The sequence below is a fragment of the Pleurodeles waltl genome, chromosome 7 (genome assembly GCF_031143425.1).
Source record: "Pleurodeles waltl isolate 20211129_DDA chromosome 7, aPleWal1.hap1.20221129, whole genome shotgun sequence".
NCBI lineage: Eukaryota > Metazoa > Chordata > Amphibia > Caudata > Salamandridae > Pleurodeles > Pleurodeles waltl.
In genome coordinates, this window is record NC_090446.1 from 309,155,703 (window position 1) to 309,171,067 (window position 15,365).

Below are 15,365 nucleotides of genomic sequence, written 5' to 3' on the forward strand. Positions count from 1 at the left end.
ACCTACCTCCTTTTGCCTCCGTAGCTAAAGGTATCACCTGAAGTGTTCCCCAGGTATCTTCCCTCAGCCTCATGCTTTCAACGCATAGATGGCCCCACTAGCCAACATCATCAGATTCCACAGTCTAAACATCATCTTCTAAGCAGAGGACACCCAACTCATCCATTCACTCACCGGCGACCGCTCCACCACCAAAACAAACTTCCACAGATGCACCCATTCCCTCCATACACGCCAGAAACCCCAGAATCATCACTGACAACAATCCCACCATGTAATCACAGATCAACACTGTCTCCTCCGCCTGCTTCTTCACATGACACAGGCCCACATCACCAGCCTATGGCAACAGCCTCTATGTAGGAATCGCCACACACCTCCTATGAAGACTTAGCACCATACAGATCTCCACAGTCAGAGTCATTCTTGACCTACACGGACGATCCCACATTGTCGTAGTTTGGACTCTTACTCTGGGCAAGACTGCTGGTTTAAGGATGACAGTACTTATGTTTGTAGATGACTATGCTTATCCTACAACCTACAGTTTGTTTGTCTTTGTTGTATGAGTTGATTCCTTAGAGCGGTCACACTGATAACATAACACTAAACAAAAGGGCCTAACTATAAACAAGGCAGCCAACTTAGAAGAATTAATTAAATAAATCGACAGACAGAGCAAGCTAAGTAGGTTAAAAGTCACTAGGTGACGGGGGCACGAGTCTGCAAGCCAAAGGCTAAGCCATGTCGTAGTTTGGACTCTTTCTCTGGGCAAGACTGCTGGTTTAAGGATGACAGTACTTATGTTTGTAGGTGACTATGCCTATCCTACAACAAGTTGCAACTGTAGTCCCAACCCTTCTGGCTCACTAGCAGTACCTCACCAACAACCCAAACAGTTAAAGGTGATTTGTGGCAGCCTTTACACATGGACTCAGAAGTATGACATCTAAGGAGTGTCGTGGTTAAACAGAGATTACCTCTTTCTCACAGATATATTATGTCTCAACCAAACACAGGCAATAACGAAGATGCAGTAATGTTTCAATAGTTTTCATTTAATATAATGCGGTAAATTGTATTGTCTGCAATGATTAAGATAATGAACTGTACAAGAGGTGACGGGGGCATGAGTCTGCAAGCCAAAGGCTAAGCTAACTCCCGTTATCCCATTAAAACAAACTAGGATTCACTACAACATCACACCACACCTCACCTGTGCAGAAGAGATACCAATTCAAGCTGCTCAGCCATGCACACAAAGCTCTACACAACCAAAGACCCGCCTACACTAACCACCGTCTGAAATTCCACCAACCATCGAGAAGACTATGCTCCATCTCCCTATCACTTGCCCATACTCCCAGCATCCACTAAAGCAGAAGCAGAGGATGATCCTTCTCCCACGTAGCAGCAAAAACCTGGAACAGTCTCTCCATACATCTCCAGACCATGACCTTACTTCCAATGTTGCGTAGTGCCCTCAATTCCTTGCTGTTCGACTGAGCTGATCAGACATACAAGCTCCTGGATACCCTGGTGGGTGATTAGCTGCTCTTATAAATTCTATTTCATTGATTGATTGATTAACCAAATTTCTGAAACTTCTTGAAAGCCACTGCACATTAACCTATCATAGATTCATATTACCTTTAGCTGGCTGCAACAAGATGGCAACTTAAAGCAAAGTAACACTCACTCCTAGCAAAAGTGAAAAACCAGAATGTGAATGGTGTCCTAACAGGCACTAATGCAAACATTTCTTGATTTTGTTATAGACTATGTAAATATTAAAAATGATGCCATCACACCTCTTAATGCTAGGATGTAATTGAAAGTTTTGTAAAAGGATGGAAAAACAAACTACCACATGTCATGTTTTTGGAGTAGTGCAGATTTGATTGCCTCCCTACACGTTACAGAAGTAACTTAACAGTGTAATCAACATCATATGCACTGGGTGCCATAACCTTATTAATGCAAAGTGAAGCATCAAACTTTATTATTGAAGGTGCATTTACTGTAGAAACTAATGTTTTCCTTTATATGTGTAAGCTCTGATGTCTAGCGTTTGTAATTCCCAGTCACATTTACACTTGTATTTTGAGATATTGCATTTATCAAAAGCACACTGCCCATGAGCTCATGATTCCATTGCTTATACTTTGCATTTATTTTGATATTATGCTTGCTATTATAACATAGTGTAAAACCCCTTCGCTGCCAGACCTTTTCCCCTCCTGTGCCGAGCCTTTTTTTGGCGATTTGGGGCAGTTTGCGCTTAGGCCCTCATAACTTTTTGTTCACATAAGCTACCCACGCCAAATTTGCGTCCTTTTTTTCCAACATCCTAGGGATTCTAGAGGTACCCAGACTTTGTGGGTTCCCCTGAAGGAGACCAAGAAATTAGCCAAAATACAGTGAAAATGTTTTTTTTTTTTTAAATGGGAAAAAAGGGCTGCAGAAGGCGGCTCGTGATTTTTTCCTTGAAAATGGCATCAACAAAGGGTTTGCGGAGGCAAGATCACCATCTTACCAGCTTTCAGGAAAAGGCAGATTCGAATTAGAAAACCCCATTGTTCAATACAATTTTGACATTTTACTGGGACATACCCCATTTTTACTATTTTTTGTGCTTTCAACCTCCTTCCAGTTAGTGACCGAAATGGGTGAGAAACCAATGCTGGATCCCAGAAAGCTAAACATTTCTGAAAAGTAGTCAAAAATCTGAATTCAGCAAGGGGTCATTTGTGATGATCCTACAAGTGTTTCTACAAAAAATAACAGCTGAAATAAAAAAATATTGAAATTGAGGTGAAAAAAACAGCCTTTTGTCTCCACGTTTTACTCTGTAACTTTTTCCTGCGATCACAGATCTTTTAAAGCAATATACCATTACCTCCGCTGGACTCTTCTGGTTGTGGGGATATACAGGGCTTGTAGGTTCATCAAGAACCCTAGGTACCCAGAGCCAATAAATGAGCTGCACCTTGCAATGGGTTTTTATTCTATACCGGGTATACAGCAATTCATTTGCTGAAATATAAAAAGTGAAAAATAGGTATCAAGAAAACCTTTGTATTTCCAAAATGGCCACAAGATAAGGTGTTGAGAAGCAGTGGTTGCACATCTCTGAATTCCGGGGTGCCCATACTAGCATGTGAATTACAGGGCATTTCTCAAATAGATGTCCTTTTTACACACAGTCTTACATTTGGAAGGAAAAAATGTAGAGAAAGACAAGGAGCACCAACACTTGTTTTATTCTGTGTTTCCCCATGTCTCCCGATAAAAATGGTACCTCACTTTCCTGGATAGGCCTAGCACCCGCGACAGGAAATGCCCCAAAACACAACGTGGACACATCACATTTTCACAAAGAAAACAGAGCTGTTTTTTGCAAAGTGCCTAGCTGTGGATTTTGGCCTCTAGCTCAGCCGGCACCTAGGGAAACCTTGCAAACCTGCACAGTTTTTAAAACTAGACACCTAGGGGAATCCAAGATGGGGTGACTTGTGGGGCTCTGACAGGTTCTGTTACCCAGAATCCTTTGCAAACCTAGAAATTTGGCTAAAAAAACACTTTTTCCTCTCATTCAGGTGACAGAAAGTTCTGAAATCTGAGACGAGCCACACATTTCCTTCCACCCAGCGTTCCCCCAAGTCTCTCGATAAAAATGGTACCTCACTTGTGGGGGTAGGCCTAGGGCCCGCGAAAGGAAATGCCCCAAAACACAACGTGGACACATCAAATTTTTCCACAAAAAACAGAGGTATTTTTTACAAACTGCCTACCTGTGGATTTTGGCCTCTAGCTCAGCCGGCACCTGGGGAAACCTAGCAAACCAGCGCATTTTTGAAAATTAGACACCTAGGGGAATCCAAAATGGGGTGACTTGTGGGGCTCTGGCCAGGGTCTGTTACCCAGAATCCTTTGCAAACCTCAAAATTTGGCCAAAAAAACACTTTTTCCTCTCATTCCGGTGACAGAAAGTTCTGGAATCTGAGAGGAGCCACGAATTTCCTTCCACCCAGCGTTCCCCCAAGTCCCCCGCTAAAAATGGTACCTCACTTGTGTGGGTAGGCCTAGCGCCCGGTGAAGGAAATGGCCCAAAACACAATGTGGACACATCACATTTTTCCACAGAAAACAGAGGTGTTTTTTACAAAGTGCCTACCTGTGGATTTTGGCCTCTAGCTCAGCCGGCACCTGGGGAAACCTAGCAAACCATCGCATTTTTGAAAACTAGACACCTAGGGGAATCCAAAATGGGGTGACTTGTGGGGCTCTGACCAGGTTCTGTTACCCAGAATCCTTTGCAAACCTCAAAATTTGGCCCAAAAACACTTTTTCCTCTCATTTCGGTGACAGAAAGTTCTGGAATCTGAGAGAAGCCACAAATTTCCTTCCACCCAGAGTTCCTCCAAGTCTCCCGATAAAAATGGTACCTCACTTTTTGTGGGTTGGCCTACTGCCCAGGAAAGGAAATGCCCCAAAAAACTATCTGGACACATCAAAATGATCAAATACAAAACTACCTGTTTTTGCGGGGGGCCTGTGTTTTTGGTCCTGGGCTCAGCAGCCATTTAGGGAAACCTACCAAACACAGACATTTCTGAAAACTAGACACCCGAGGGAGTCCAGTGAGGTGGGACTTGCGTGGATCCCCCAATGTTTTCTTACCCAGAATCCTCAGCAAACCTCAAATTTAGCTAAAAAAAACACATTTTTCCAACATTTCTGTGTGGGATCACCGCACTGGGACACATTTCATACCACCCAATGTTCCCCTCAGTCTCCCGGTGAAAAACATACCTCATTTGTGTAGATGGGCCAAGTGCTTGTGAAAGGGAAGAGCCAAAAACATGTCCATATTGAGGGGGAACAAAGGGGGTCCAAAAGGGCAGTTTGCAAAAAAACATTTTTAGGCTGACAAGTGCAGCAGAATTTTTATCGGTATAGATGACACAATGCTGGGTGGTAGGAATTTTGTGTATTCCTGCAGATTCCGGAAGGTTCCATCACAAAAACGTGGGAAAAATGTGTGATTTCCAGCAAAGTTGGAGGTTTGCAGGGGATTGTGGGTACAAAATGGTGCGGGGTGCATGTGAAACACACCATCCTGGAATCACCCAGATGTTTAGTTTTCAGATGTGTCTAGGTCTTGTGGATGTTTCTACATGACAGCGTCCCAAAGTCTATAAAGTGCAGCCCTCACCATTCCAAGTGGGACGATTTTGAGAGTAAGCCAACTCTCATGGCCCAAATGTAAAACTAAAACCCCAAATAATCAAATGTCTTCTTGCTTGCTGTGGGATAAGATGTTTTAGAGTGCGGGGAAGAGCTGAAAGACTGTTACCCCCTTCAGTTGAGATGGGGGCGTAACCAGGCCCATACTGGTTGGTAGCCACCTCCCCAATATTTTTAGTTTTTTTTAAATTCCCTGGCATCTAGTAGACTTTCTGCCCCCTGGGGTGTGGATCAGGGGTAATTGCCCCATCTGCCCACTGGTGGGCAGAACAACTTTGGCCCCATTTATTTGGGGTGGGGGTACGGCCATGCCCCCACCCCCTTATTTTTTTTAAAAAACTTCCCGGCCTCTGGTGGGCTTTCTGCCCCCCCCCTTGCCTAAGGGGTCGCTCCCCACCTCTAAAAAACAAAACAAAACAAAAAACTAAAATCCCATTTTTTTTTATCCCTGGCGCCTATAGGGTTCTGCCCCCCCGGGGGCAGATTGGCCTAATAACAATAGGCTGATCTGCCCCCAGGGGGTGCAGAAATGGCCTAAAATAAATTTGCCCCCGTGCCCACCCCACCCCCCGGGGAGCGACCCTTGCCTCCAATCGCGTGCTGACGTCACAGGGGGGGTAGGCGGGTCGGGGGTGGAAGGGAAGGGTTTCCCCTTCCATCCCTGCCTTTGGGGGGTGGGGGGAACCCCACAGAGGGAGCGCTAGCGCACCCTCTGGGCTCTGTGCCCAGACGTAATGGTTACGTCCTGGGCACAGGAGCATTGTGCCTCAGGACATAACCATTACGTCCTGGGCACAGAAGGAGATAAAAGCGCATATTAGCCGTGGCTTGCTAAATTAGCATATGCAGGCCTTCATTTTAATGTGAAATGTATTTTCTGTGCTTTGCTTGTTTTTCTTTGGAAAATGTGTTGTTCATTAGTTAGGGAAAGGAGAACTGTGTATTAGTGATAGCGAGGCATGAGAAGGAACTTCTTATCACGGACTGGACAGTTTTTTGGACAGAAGAAACCATATATTATTTGCTCATCTCGTGTGGAGATGCCCAAGGTCATTAGTGTTTCGTGTGATGGGAGAATCACCTCATGTTGCGAGTGCTCTCTGTGAGAAGGAGAAATAATTGGGATTCTGATGATGTGTTCAGAAGATACGGACGGTCCTGGAACTTTCCACATTAATTTAATGTTTACACTGTTAGAATTATGGCAGATTCTTTGAGACTTCGAGAGGTGCAGACCTCTTAGACTCCCTTGCACTTATAGTGTATAGCTTCATGCTAACACTGGAATATTTATTTTCTGAAGACTTCTTTGCGATGCTGACAACTACCTTGCTCTGTTCCGAGTCCTCTATACTGCATCCCATACTGCTTTAGAACCTAGCTAGACATCCCTACATTTATTACTGCTAAATAGAAGAAACCTACATTTGTTCATAGAATGTCAATTCTTAATTCTTCATTTTTGCATTGCTGTGACCGTAATTTTCACATGCTTCATGCTGAGGTGATTGAACCTATTTCAATGCTTCAGTTTGCTAATTCTGATTCTCCACCTTTATAATCTGATTTTAATATGCTCAAATATTGGAGTGACTACATATTTGTAATAATTTACTAAACTTCAGTTTTGTTGCCTGGTCCTCCTTGCCCATCAGAGTGGACTTCGGGGGTAAAGTTACACTGTCTCACCTGTGTGTCATTGGAAGTACTGATGGATCACAGATGTTCTGGTGTCCTCATCCTCACCCTCTGCCTCCTCATTCTCACTGACCACAGGGTCTACTGCTGCCACATGGGCATCTCCAGGCTCCTCCTCCTGCAGAAAAGGGACATGGCGTCTGAGGGCCAGGTTATGCAACATGCAGCATGCCACTACTATCTGGCAGACCTTCTTGGGTGAGTAGCACAGGGTTCCACCTGTTAGATGGAGGCACCGGAACCTGGCCTTCAGGAGGCCAAAGGTCCTTTCAATAACCCTTCTGGTTCACCCATGTGCCTCATTATAATGTTCTTCTGCCCTTGTCATGGCATTCCTCACAGGGGTCAGCAGCCATGATAGGTTTGGGTAACCAGAGTAATCTGCAAATATTGAGGGAAAACATTTAGACACACACTATCCAATATGGCCCACAACATACCAATACACTAACATCTACTGGGTGGGAACTAGGGCTCACCTATTAGCCACACCCTGTGCCTCTGTAGTTGGGCCATCACATCTGGGATAGTGATATTCCTCAGGACAAAGGCATCATGCACAGACCCAGGATACTTAGCATTGACGTGGGAGATGTACTGGTCTGCCAAGCACACCATCTGAACATTCATGGAGTGGAAACTCTTACGATTCCTGAACACCTGTTCATTCTGTTGGGGGGTGTGGGGGACAAATGCAATCTGTGTTCCATCAATCACACCAATTATATTGGGGATATGTCCCATTGCATAAAACTCGGCCTTCACTGTGGCCAAATCCTCAACCTGGGGGAAAGCAATGTAGCTGCACATGTGTTTTATCAGGGAAGACAACACTCTTGCAGCACATTTGAGAACATTGGCTGTGACATTCCTACTGCCAAGTACACTGTCACTTGGAAAGAACCAGTTGCCAGGAAATGGAGTACCGATAGTACTTGCACAAGATGGGGATCCCAGTGGGGTGACGGATTGCAGATATCAGGTCAGACTCCGATTGGGCACACAGCTCTGTGATTGTGGCCCTGTCAAGTCTATAGGTGTGGATAATGTGCCTGTCCTCTAGTGTTGCCAAGTCCACCAGGGGTCTGTACACGGGGGTATGTCTCCATCTCCTATTCATCCGCAGTGGTAGGAATCTAAGGGACAAAAGAGTGAGGAGCCGGTCACAAACTGAGCAATGGAGCTAGAACAGTAGTTTGCATTCTGTAAACAGGTAATGGGTCAGTGTGATTTGTCCAGTATGTGCTAAGATCTCTTTTGATGCAGCATTATTCCAGAGGCCTGCCCCCCCCTGAAATGGCGTCCACCTGTCCTGTGTGGAGGGACAGGTGGGTGTGAGGTAATTCGGCTGACGCTGTGCACCATTGCAGGAGGCGGTCAGGAAACTCAGTGCAACTCCTCAATGGTTAACATTGAGCCCTATGGGGTACAGTGGCCAATGGTGATCTACGCCGGCGGTGACGGTATGCACCGCCACGGACGTGATGGCCATTTTCTATCAAATTCATCACTTGCTACTTGTCTTTCCATAGGAGAGGACCTGCATTGCATGTGCTGCTGTGACCTGTGTCTGGAACCTACCATGGCCCGTGTGACTTGGGAAAGGGCCCCAGCCTACACTTCGGAGGAGGTGGAGAGAATGGTGGATGGGGTCCTAACCTATTAAAGACTGCTGTATTGGGCTCCAGACCAACAGGTGGGTACACTGTGGGCATGATGCATTTGGGAAGGATGCATGGAATGGTGTGTGTGAAGGCCTTGTGCAAGGGGGTGGGTGGATGTCCTCTTGGTGGCATACAGGTAATGTGCTGGGCTATGTGTGTTCCAATGGTGATGGTAACGGGTATGGTGGGCCATATGTGTAACAGGCTCGACTCGTTGTCTAATGGTATTTTCCTGTGTGTATTGCCTCTTTAGATCTGCACCCATCAAAAGAAGGCTATATGGCGTGCCATCGCCAAGGAGGTGCGGACCCTGGGGTCTATGGCAGGCGGAGAACTCACTGTCGCAAATGGTGGGAGGCCCTGAGACGCTGGGCATGGAAGACGGCGGAGGCCCAGCTGGGGATGGCCCCCAACGAGGAAGGGGTGCCTGTCAAACCCTGACCCCCTGATGGCCCGCATACTGGCAGTGGCCTATCCAGAGCTGGATGGGCGCTTGAGGGCATCACAGCAGCCACAAGGGGGGTGAATACAGCGCCCACCATTACAGCCTACACATAGTAGGGTGGTATCTGGGTGGTAGATATGTGTCAGTGGGTGCCCCTAGGCCAGGCCTGATATTGCAGCGTAGGTCCCCTGGTGGCTAGGGTTCTGAAGGGATAATACTGCTACCTAGCTCGTAGTCATCCACTACTGGTCAGGGCTGTGTGGGTCCCAGGTGTGCTGCATTTGCCTGTGTGTGCCCCTCACCATGCCTTGGTGGCTAGCAATATCACTGGTAGTGCAATCCATAGTGCGTAGGCCTGTTCCCTGTGTGTGAGGGTGCTGTGTACGCCAACGGTGCTGTTGGTGCAGCAGTGTGTCCTTTGTCTCTCTCCCCCCCTTTTTTGTTTTTTCATCCTGTCCTTATGTGCATTAGCATCATCTGGCGGAGGAGCAGAGGCACAGGCGACGGAGGGAGTTGCATCCCACAGGACCCAGGAGGCAGAGTCCACCGACGCTGAGGGCACCAGTGGGACAGAGGGCGAGGGGAGCACCATGGCGGAGACTGGAGGGGACAGTTCAGACACAGATACCTCCTCCAATGGAAGCTCCCTGGTGATGGCGGACACTTCCGTGACCACCCCAGCTACAAGTACATCCTCCACCCTCCGAACCAGCACTGCCCTCCTGCAGTTTCTCATTGAGTTGCCCATGCCCGCTCACCCAGGAAGGTGGGCAACTCCTTCGCCCCAGGCACCTCTGGCCCTGCCCCAGTAAGCCCTGCTGCCTTGAGTGAGGAGTCTATTGAACTCCTGAGTTCCATCTCTGTAGGGCAGTCAACCATTATGAATGCCATCCAGGGGCTGGCAGCCCAGATGCAACAATCTAATGCATTCCGGGAGGGCATTGACACTGGATTGGCGGCCCAACAGATATCGATTCAGGCTCTGGCCTCCTCTCTGATGGCAGCCATTGTCCCTGTTTCTACCCTCCCCCCTCCAACTTCCACTGCCCAGTCCCATTCTCCTCAACCCCAACACATCCCAGGCACACATACAGACGAGCATGCACACAAGACAACGCCCAAGAGTGTCACAGGCAAACACAAGCACCACACTTCATCCCACAGGCACTCACACAAACACCATCCAGTTGCAGACACAACATCCACTATTTATACTGTCTCCCCCTCTTCCTCCTCCTCCCACCTACTTACGTACACACTCACATCTGCATGCACTACATCATCATCCACCACCACACCAAGCAGAGCACACACCTCGCTGGCAGACACCTCCACAACATCCATGCACACATCCCCTGTGTCTTATCCCACTGTGTCTGCCCCCCCTTCTAAAGTACACAAACGCAAGCACTCAGACAATCAACAGCCATCCACCTCACAACAGCATACAGCCCATGCACCTGCACCCAAATACAGCAGACAGACAACGCCAACAACCACTCCCTCATCCTCCACTCCCATTCCTTCTCCCTCTTCCCGCCCCAATGTCCCTAAAAACTGTTCCTATCCACCATTGACCTCTTCCCTACCCCTCCCCTGCCCTGCACGTATGGCCAGGGTATCACAAACCCAGCCAAGCACCTCAGCCACACAGTCCACGGGCCCAGTTCCATCCGCACCTACTTGTGGTGGAAAGGAATCCAGGCCACATTTACTGAAGGGGAAGGAGCCTGCACCAGCCAGCCTAAAGGGCAAGGAGCCTGCACCAGCAGGCAAGAAGGGCAAGGAACCTGCACCTGCCACCCAAAAGAGCAAGGAGTCTGCACCAGCAAGCAGGAAGGGCAAGGAGCCTGCACCTGCCACCCGAAAGAGCAAGGAGCCTGCACCAGCAGGCAGGAAGGGCAAGGAGCCTGGACCAGCAGCTGTGACGGATCCCCCACCACCAACCATGGTTGTGCATCCATCCGAGGGTACAAGGGATGTGCAGAAGCCTCCCACCGCCAGCAGCACCACCACAGTGCATCCATCCGAGGGTGCAGGGGATGTGCAGGAGCCTTCCACCACCAGCAACACCACCACAGTGCATCCGTCTGAGGGGGCAGGGGATGTGCAGGAGCCTCCCACCACCACCAACACAGTGCAGCCGTTACCGCTGGCGGATGCAATGTAATCCTGCATCCATGGGCTGCTGTGCGGCCTGTCCACTCCAGAACCAGTGAGCAAGTCACCCACTCGAGAGACTGTGTCCTTGCACTCCCCAGGACCAAGCACAGGGCATATTGCCCCATCCAGAACCAGTGGGCAAGTCACCCACTCAAGAGACTGTGGCCCATCACTCCCCAGGACCAGGCACAGGGCATGTTCCCCGTCTGGAACTAGTGGGCAAGACACCCACATGAAAGACTGTGGCCTTGCACTCCCCAGGAGCAAGCAAAGGGCATGTTGCCCCCTCCAGAACCAGTGGGCAAGACACCCACTCGAGAGACTGTAGCTCATCACACCCCAGGACAAAGCACAAGGCATGGTGCCCCCTCCATACCCAGTGGGCAGGACACCCAAATGAGAGACTGTGGTCTTGCACTCCCAGGACCAAGCATAGGGCATGTTGCCCCCTCCAGAACCCGTGGACAAGACACCCACATGAGAGACTGTGGCCTTGCACTCCCCAGGACCAAGCACAGGGCATGTTGCCCCCTCCAGAACCAGTGGTTTTGTTTCAGCTCCCGGCTGAGGTGCCCTCCTTCCTATCCCCCTGAGGTGCCTGCCTATTTACCAGCTGATGCCCCTGCAGTGTTCTCTTCATGTTGATGTAGGTGACAAGTGGGGCCTTGGACTTTGGCCTGTGGCCATGTGGCCCATGCAAAATGAGGACTGGGCAGTGTCCTTTGTTCTGTACATTTGTATATATCTGTTACATAGCCTAAATTATTATTTGTACTGTGTTGATCTTATTACAATAACTTTGTCAAATTTTTTTTGTCCTTGCATTATGCAGCCAATTTACGGGGATTAACTTGTTTTCTTGGGAAGCTGGTTGTGTGTATGGTGTGTGTGTCTGGGGTGTGGATAGTGCGTGTGTGTGTCACTGTTGTTTTCCTCTCCCCCCTCCCTTGTGTGCTAGGCAGCTGTACTCACCGTCGTCGTCTTTGCCGGCATTGGTGTTCGTGGTGGAGCAGAACATAGAATATCATCGGAAAAACATGCAGTTCGGGTTCCATGGCGGCATGGTTCTTCCTTGTGTCTCCAAAGGTGTGTGATTTCACTTCTGAGGTCTGTTTCCGCCAGGCTTTTGATGTCGTTGGTACCGCCCCGGAAAAGGTGGCGGATTGTGTTGTTGTAATATGGTGGGCAGAACTTTGACTTCTGGCTGTAGGCGGCTACCACCGTGGTGGCTGTCGTTTCCGCACTGGCAGTCGGTGTGTCACAGTGGCTGTCTTTCGGTGATCCTTCCGCCATGGTCATAATTTGGCCATAGTTACTGCCAGCCTGTTGGTGGTATTACAGCCACTTTATCACCGACCGCCAGGTTCATAATAAGGACCTATATTGTAAGTGCTAAGTTTGGTGGTGCTTGTTGGGAGACGTTGTCGATGGCACAGTTGAGGTTGGGACATTTATCTTTGCATGAGAGTAAGGTGTGATTGGTTTGATAAACTTCTAGTGCACAGGGAGGAGTTACACCAACCCGAGAGATTCTCTGCAAGTCAAGGTTTTCATTCAAGCATGAGTCAGAGTGGAACATTTCTAGTGTGATTGATTACTTCAATTTCTTTAGTGGAGCAGACAAAGTTATTTGTTAAATTTGTTTAGCAATTTGTTTCTCGTGTTTAGCATTGAGAAGAGGGCGTTTGTAAAAAGGAGAGTGAGCCACTGCAAGCAGTGAAGTTGACGCCACAGTGTGCCACCCTGGTATTGGTCGATTGGTGTTGAGCTGCTCTGGTATTGCCTATGTCATAAAGTGCTGCCCTGTTCCTGGATGTTACTCGCAGATGAGAACTGTGGGTGAAGTGTTAATTTTAGTTTGAAATTGATTTAAAAGTTGTAATTGCTAAGAATTATTGTTGAAAAAAAAAATTTCAAAGCCTTACGACACTTACTGAGAAGATATGTGCAAATACCTGTTCGGGTTAGGAAAGAAGCACCGCCCAAAGATACACCAGGTCATCATATGGCTATAAATTTTTGTCTCTAAACATGTATTTGGCTGATCCAATTGCATAAGATCACAGAGAAGTAAGCTGCATTGAGAGTTTCATACTATGGCACATTTAATCAGAGAATTATTGAAAATTTGAGGAGAATACTGTATGCTGTGAAACTAAGACTTAGACCTTCACTGTATGAAGCACTTAGGAGTATATTTAAACTCTGTTTGCACCAAATTAGCGTCATTTTTTTTACTCTAATTATGTGCAAAACTAAGTCCATATTTATAGTTTCCCGCAAGACCAGTCTAGCACCAAATTTATGGAGTTAAAGTCATTTTTTGGACATGGAAACCTACCTTGCCTTAATGAGATGCAAGGTAGTCATTCCTGTGCAAAAAATGACTCTATGGCCTAAATGCCTCATTTATACTCCTGTGCAAAAATGGTGCACAGGAGGGAGGAGGGGTCAACAAATGGTGCAAAGCTTGCTTTGACCCATTTTTTAACGCCTGGGTCAGAGCAGGCGTTAGCGGACCTGTGGGCCTATGTCCATGGTGGAACACCCTGGAATAAGCCCACAGGTGTCCTTCCCAGGCCCCAGGGACACCCCCACCCACACCATAGGGACAGCGGAGGACAGGGGACCCCATCCCAGGTAAGTACAGGTAAGTATTTTATTTTATTTTTTACAGTGCCATAGGGGGCCCTGAAATGGGCCCACATACATGGCACAGGGTGCAATGGCTATGCCCAGGGGACCCTTGTCCCTTGGGCTGGCCATTGTAGTGGCGGGCATGACTCCTGCCTTTTCTAAGGCAGGAGTCATGTGGCACGGTAGGTTTAGTGCCATAAAATGACGCTAATCTGGTTAGAGTCTTTTTTTTTTTACTCTAACCAGCCTAGCGTATTTTTTGGTGCTAAACCCCCCTATCTTACACCGCCACCCCCACCCGGCTAGCGGCCAATTTTTTGATGCTAGCCCACCCTTTGTGCCAGCTTGCGTCATTCCTTATATATGACGCCCGGCCAGCATCTAGGAATGGTTCTGTCCGGCGCTATACTTTTTGCCACAAACATGCGCTAACGCAGGTTTGCAGCAAAAAGCTTAAATCAGGGCCTTAATGCTTGGGAACATGCAGCTCGAGCTAAGCAGAGAGAGGAATTTCAGGATAGGGTTCAAAAGTCAATTCCTACTTGTGCAGATGCTAGATGGATGCAGAACAGAAAACGTGGAGGACTGACATGATGGAGGGAGCTAGATTGTACCCAGGATTAGTGTGTGAAGAGACGGGTAAGGAGAAAGGAAAGTCAAAGACACTGAAAGGGGGAAAGGCCAAGAATATAGAAAGCATGGAAAAAGATGGTAACAGTGGTGATTTTAGTGATGACATCTTGGATCATTGTATCAGCATATCCACCCTGAAAGAATGAAACCCAATTTGGAGGAGTGAGAAGCCCATTCCAAATGAAGGTTTAGCAGTGTCGTCTGCACCAGCAAATACAGGTGTAAGTGTGAATCCAACACTGATGGGATGGAGTTCAGGAGTTAATACCTCTGCTAACCCTGTAGTCCAGAATGCCTCAGGTGCGATTACTATCCTATTCACCATTGGTCCTGCAGTCCCATTGTACAAACCTGAGTCAATGGGAGCTGAAGCACATACTTTGACAGTTCCTAAAGGAAGAACTACTTTAATACCGACACACATAAGTAAACCTCATGTTTTCCCCCAAGGTCAACCGTAAATCAGACAGGATTTGTCACTGTAGGAGGGTCCACTCCAAGATTACAAATCATTGACTTGTTTAATTGGAGCTCACGTCTGGGTGAAAAGAGCCATACCCAGTACTCCTATTGTACAAAATGGAAGTAATTATCAAGTCCTAGATGATTTGATTAGATTTTTTAATGGGTCCCCAGGAGAAGGGGAAAGTTCAGGATCAAGCCAAGAAATAACTCAGACTCCAGTGAGAGAAAATATGGTGCATGTGGTCATATTGAAGTTCGAATTAGATGAGATGATACCTGGGAATCTTTTTTTTTCATTTTTTTGTCCTCATAGCACCATGGCTTCTGCAAACTCAGGCGTCCGATTTGTATACGACCCTCTGCCCTCTGTAAATGCATCAGCTCCACAGCTACAGCTTTGGCCTTTGGTC